Source organism: Pogona vitticeps, chromosome 9 (assembly GCF_051106095.1).
Source record: "Pogona vitticeps strain Pit_001003342236 chromosome 9, PviZW2.1, whole genome shotgun sequence".
Classification (NCBI taxonomy): domain Eukaryota; kingdom Metazoa; phylum Chordata; class Lepidosauria; order Squamata; family Agamidae; genus Pogona; species Pogona vitticeps.
Window position 1 is genome coordinate 16,569,484 of NC_135791.1, and position 6,000 is coordinate 16,575,483.

The 6,000-nt window shown below is 45.7% G+C and overlaps 1 protein-coding gene across 3 annotated transcripts in view; it reads right to left on the reverse strand.

Moving 5' to 3' along the window:
* The window catches only part of DYRK1B (dual specificity tyrosine phosphorylation regulated kinase 1B), a 41,050-nt gene extending 38,808 nt beyond the window's left edge, over positions 1–2,242 (reverse strand). For 2 of the 3 annotated variants that reach the window (XM_078380231.1, XM_072980069.2), the window contains exon 1: positions 2,105–2,242. The gene's annotated coding sequence lies outside the window, so the exon portion shown is untranslated. Of the gene's footprint in view, positions 1–1,325; positions 1,595–2,104 lie in introns of those variants that run through there. The other variant, XM_072980070.2, reaches the window with a different exon arrangement.
* Positions 2,243–6,000: the final 3,758 nt, after the last annotated feature.

A 6,000-nucleotide genomic window follows, 5' to 3' on the forward strand; every position in this document is an offset into this window, starting at 1 on the left:
GTTTAAGACTGTCAGGAACCAAGTTGGTGGACACACTACCTCTTGAAGCATTTGTATTATAAAAGACAGGCCTTGTAGAAGCAACTAATAGTTAGGTTAGAAAATTAAACACATGCCATCACAAAGAATAGGGTAACTGGAGAAACGGTATTTATCTAGCATTATTATTAATACAGCATTATATACAATTAAGACCCCTGGGGTTCAGTAGAGCTTCCACCAAAGTCTGCAGGACACTGATGCTAAGCAGGATAGCTCATTGGATGCAGTGACTTATATCTAAGCAAACTTTACTAAGTTTTCAATGCTTTCTTTCCTTTACAGATGCTACTAAAGTCTTGACTAAAGTACCATTGTGAGGCAAGGGTTTTGCAGACAATCTCTAATCTAGTTTACAACAAATGGCCTTTCTACTACCCACAATCACAATTCATAGCTGCAACAAATGATAAAATTCAACTTATCATTGAAATTATTTATGATGCTATTTACAGGTTTATTATAAAAAGAGAAACAAGATGGGATTTTAAAAAAGAAAATATAAGGAAATACATTATATTAAAATAAATAGTGCTAACTGAAAAGTGGCTGTTACTGTGGATTAATTTGGCCTCACATGGATGAAGGAGAATTAAGTTATGGCTCATATTCGAACTAGAGCAAGGACAATTTATGAAGGTTATACATTTCAAATAGCCCTTTCTCCAGAAAAGAAGATGAAGGAGATTCAGGCATATTCCTATTAACAATATCTAAATAGTCAAAACATGATCAAATAGAAGATAAATAAATTCACTTCCAGGGAGATAAACCCCAGATGAATCAAATCATACTCCATGCTAAATGAGAGGTGAAAATTAATATTTTAAAGGTTCCAATCTACACAACATATCCTCATTCAAACCATCTCCTACAAATGATGCAGTGAGGCACCATTCACTTACTGATTCTGGGGAATGGGGGGAAGGGGGCTGTAGATCGTACCTGATACAAAATCAGGAGGATTAATTATTTCTTTAGCCATGCTAAATGTACAAGAACCAGTCACAGAGCTACATAGAGACTCTTAAGGAATCCTCACTGAAGAGACATGTAACTGAGATTAGCAGAACGCAAAGCAGGGCCATCCCTTCAATCAGAGACATCTGCACATCCTACATATCGAAGGGGCTGCAAGAGAAATATCGTAAAGGCCTGCAACCTCCCCCCCCCCCACTCCGGTTCAATAGTACCTTAAAGACTATGATATCTGTTAATCTAAAATCAGAATGCCTACTTAACGTCAAAGAGATAAAAATATTAATGGAGGATTATTTGTGAACCACCTTTGGAAGAAACGGCGGATGCCACCACTCATCTAGTCGTCTCCGGTACCACAAGGCCGAGATTTTACATATTTATTTATTTATTCGGCCGTAACAGACTGTCACGGTTGCAAGAAAAAAAGGACGTGTAGGGCGGGGAGCGAAGAGCGGGGGGGGGAGAGAGAGAGACGATCCATCCGTGCACCAGCAGCATCAATGAGGGAGAGGAGGAGGAGGAGGAGGCGAGCTCCGACCAGGCCTATATTAAGGAGGCGAAGCATGAGATGGATGGGCGGCTGTGCTCAGATGCTGCTGCTGCTGCGGAGGGCAGAAGTTTTTTTTGGGGTGGGGGGGAGAGAAAGGGAGAAAAGGCGCTGGCGGAGGAGACACCTCAGGGTGGGGTCGGGCGCCGGGGAGGGGAGAAGGGCGGAGGCGAGGCGGGGCGGCGCGGACGGGAGGGCGAGGGAGCGAGCGGGGTCCCGCGCCCGAGGCGAAGCCCAAGAGCCGGCCAGGGGCGGGGCCTGGCGGAGAGAGAGAGAGAGAGTCCGGCTCCCTGGGCAAATTCTGCCCTCCCCAGCAGCCGAGATAAGCGGGAGAGAAAGGCGGGAAGGATGGGGCGTGAGGGGAAAAGGCGCCACCGCGCTCGCCTTTCTCGCCGCCTGCCTCTCTCCCCCCCCTCAGCCGCCGCATCGGCCGCCGCCGCCGCTTTTCCTCCTCATTCTGGGAAGGGCCCTGAGGCGGGCGGGGACTCGTTCCGATGGGGAGCGGCAGGCAGGCAGGCAGTCGGGCGGGTCTCTTACCTGAGGAGGCGGCTGCGGCCCGCGGCGTGTTTCAAAGCTGAGGCTGAGGAGGAGAAGCGCGCTGGGGGCGGGGCGCGGCAGGCGGGTGGGTTGCGCCCCCACCCCCAGCGCAAGGGGCGTACTCCGGGCGGCTGCTCCGGCGCCGGGATTTCCCAGTAATGCAACAAAAAATGGCGACCACAACAAACCGCCTCCGCGGCCGCCGCCGAGCGCATGCGCCTCGCCCGGCGTGGCCACGTGAGGCAGCGGAGAGCGGGAGGTGGTGTTGGTGGGGGGGGTGAAATGGACTCGTACCCTTCTCGCAAGAACGCGTGCCTCTGGCCTTCGCAGCGCTGGGAGCGGTCTGCGCATGCGCCCCAGCCTGCAGGTTTCGCGCCGTACGTCTCTTCCCCCCCCCCCGCTCCGTCCTTTCCACCCCTCCCCATTGCAGAAGCGCCTCTCCGTAGGTTGGAGCTGTTCTTTGTACGTGACATGGGAGAAGGTGGCATTCTGGGCTGTAGCACGATGTCTCGGAGGGGCTTTCCTTGGATCCGCGTATGCAGAGTATTCGACGACTGGCGAACTCGGATGCTGTACTTTCATCTGCTTGATGAATTTGTACGTGCGCTTTGTAGCGATGCAAGGCAGTACTGTGGCAAACCATTTGCTTTTCAATGCAAAACTGGAAAAAAAAACCACCTTGTGTTCACACCCTGGCATCTCTGTCGCAAAGGGGCTGAAAGCATTTAATTGAATTAATTTTGCACTCTAGTTTTACATATATTTATAGATTTTTGTACTACCTTTTCAGGACCTAAAATCCTCTGGTGAATACAAACAATAGCATAGCCAAAATCCTGTTGCCTAGGTATAGTAAAGCACTCTACCGTAGGCCCATTGAATCAATAGGGAGCTAAGGAAATCCCAGCTGAAATGCATGCGAGACTTCCTGTTCGCTGATGATGCAGCCGTTGTTGCCCACTCTGCTGAAGACCTCCAACAACTCATGAATCGTTTTAGCAAGGCCTGCCAAGATTTTGGATTAACAATCAGCCTGAAGAAAACACAAGTCATGGGCCAGGGCCTGGACTCACCTCCCTCTATTACCATCTCCATGCAAGAATTAGAGGTTGTTCATGATTTCGTGTACCTTGGCTCAACGATCTCTGACAAACACTCTCTAGATGTTGACCTGGATAAACGCATCGGCAAAGCAGCTACCATGTTCTCTAGACTCACCAATAGAGTATGGCTTAATAAGAAGCTGACGGTGTATACCAAGATTCCAGTCTATAGAGCAGACCTCGGCAAAGTGCGGCCCAAGGGCCACATGTGGCCCGCAAGCCACTCCTGTCCAGCCCGCGGACAGTTTTGAACATCAAAACCATTTATAGCTTTTTGTCTAAACTTGATCAGTTGCTTATCTTTAACATACCACAAAAAACTCTTTAGTATTTGTGAAGATTAACACATTTGAAATAAAAACAATCATAACATCACTGTTTCATTTTATTTTTAAGTAAAGTTGGTTCGGCCCCCCCACACAGTTGATTTTTCATGTGGCCCCCCAATAGAAATTAATTGCCCACTCCTGCTATAGAGCCTGTGTCCTGAGCACACTCCTGTACTGCAGTGAGTCTTAGACCCTTTGTGCACGGCAGAAGCTGAACACGTTCCATATGCATTGTCTCCAACACATTTTTAGTATCACCTGGCAGAACAAAGTTCCAAATGCAGTAGTCCTAGAACAAGATGGAATTTTTAGCATGTATACATTGCTGAAACAGCGACGTCTATGTTGGCTCAGGCATGTCATGAGAATGGCTGATGGTCGGATTCCAAAAGATCTCCTGTATGGAGAATTAGTGCAGGGAAATCGCCCCAGAGGGAGACCACAGCTGTGATACAAGGATATCTGCAAGTGGGATCTGAAGGCCTTGGGAATGGACCTCAACAGATAGGAAACCTTAACATCTGAGTGTTCAACCTGGAGGCAGGCGGTGCATCACAGCCTCTCCCAATTTGAAGAGACCCTTGTCCAGCAGGCCGAGGCAAAGAGGCAGTCCCGAAACCAGCAAAATTAGGTAGCTGGGCAGGGGACAGATTGTATTTGTCTTCAGAGTGGAAGGGATTGTCACTCTTGAATTGGCCTTCTCAGCCACACGAGACGCTGTTCCAAGACCTCTATTCAGAGCATGTTACCATCGTCTCTTGAGACTGAAGGATGCCTAAATTAAAATTAAGGAATCAAGTCCTCTGTAAATTCCACTGATGTAAATGGGTCCAGGCCAGTGCAGTTTACTATGCTAAGCAACAGAATTTTAAACTATAGGTAAATCGCCCTTCTCTGTGCATGCACACAGCTCTGTCAAATAAACAGTACTAAAGAACATAAGGACAATCAATAAACTGAAGGCTTTATAATTTTTTTTAAAAAAAATCTGCTTTGGGGAAATACTGATAAATGAGGAAGCACCATAAAATTCAATAGGGGGGATTAAATTGCAGATATACCCTGTTTCTGGCATCTGAAAGCATAACATTTTTTCATGATGAACATATATTTTACTTGTTTCAAGAGATTTCATGTCTTTTAGAACTAAAAAGTTCTCAAGTAACTTACAATTGAAATGTAATAAAAATTAAAATAGAATTGTTTTAAAAACCCATAAACAACCTATAATCTGATGGTTAAAACAGCAACATAAAACACCAATGCTGTACATTTGTTGCTTGGACATACTGCACCATAGGTGCTAATGGCACTGCTTATGAATTGCCCGGAACTGCAAATACAGTATAGGAGTAAAAATTGTGTGCTGGGGAAGCATAAGGAAAATGAAGAGATATGGGTGAAAAAAAGGCTCAGCATGGTCAACTCACAGGTGTTCCAGGTGCTTCACATCCATTCCGTGACAGCCCTGTCAGGGGTGCTATTTATGGTATACCTATACTAGTTCATAATGGCAGAAGTCCAGTAATATGGAAAGACTCCAGAATGCACCAAACTAGCACATAAAGGAACTGAACACCTGCCACCCTTATTGCCGCCTCCAATTCATCACCTTCCTGGTATGTTGGATTATAACTGGTTTCCGGGCTCAGTATAAAATACAGGTTTTAAATCTGCAAAGACTAATTACAGGAACTGCTTCTCTTAGCCTCCCCCACCATTAAACTTCTTTAACTTTTTAATTTTTTTTTTAAATTGGGGCACTGTCAGTGCTGACAACACAATTGTGGGACACAAGGCCCATTGTGTGTGTGAGTGTGTGTGTGTGTGAGAGGGAGAGAGAGAGATTTTAGGTATGCTCTGAAACACTTCCTGTTTCACAAAGCTTTTATATTGCATTCTTCCAGAGAAATTCCACGTCTTTTTGTTTGATTCTTTCTCATGGGGATATGAATACTTTACGGAAACCAACAAAACATCTATTCCTTTTACCCCAGCCATACCCATTATAGCTTCTATTTTCTACAGTTTGCTTTTCTTCCCACAACGACACACATTTATGCTGTCACAAATGTGGTTCCTTTTAAGACTGTCTACTGCCTGTGACTCTCAAGCCATCATCTGAAGACCAATAGTGCAGCAGATGACAAAATCCTTTAACTCATGTATTGAAAGAAAGTCCAAATACACCGGATAACTGACTGTTAAAGCAAATGCCTCATGAACCTACAAGACTACAATGGAGTCATCTTGACTGGGCAATGCAGACTTAGACAGGCTTATGTGGCACCTATGTTTGTGATCAATTTGGCACCAGGGCAGAACCTCAGAGATTTATTCACCTTTCACATTTTGTTTAAATCTCCTGTTTTATAGTAGATACGGAAACAAAGGGCTAAGTATCCTTGACTAATTTTATTCACATAGCCTTCTCCTCCCTAAGTCCACAACCAAAACAAGTATC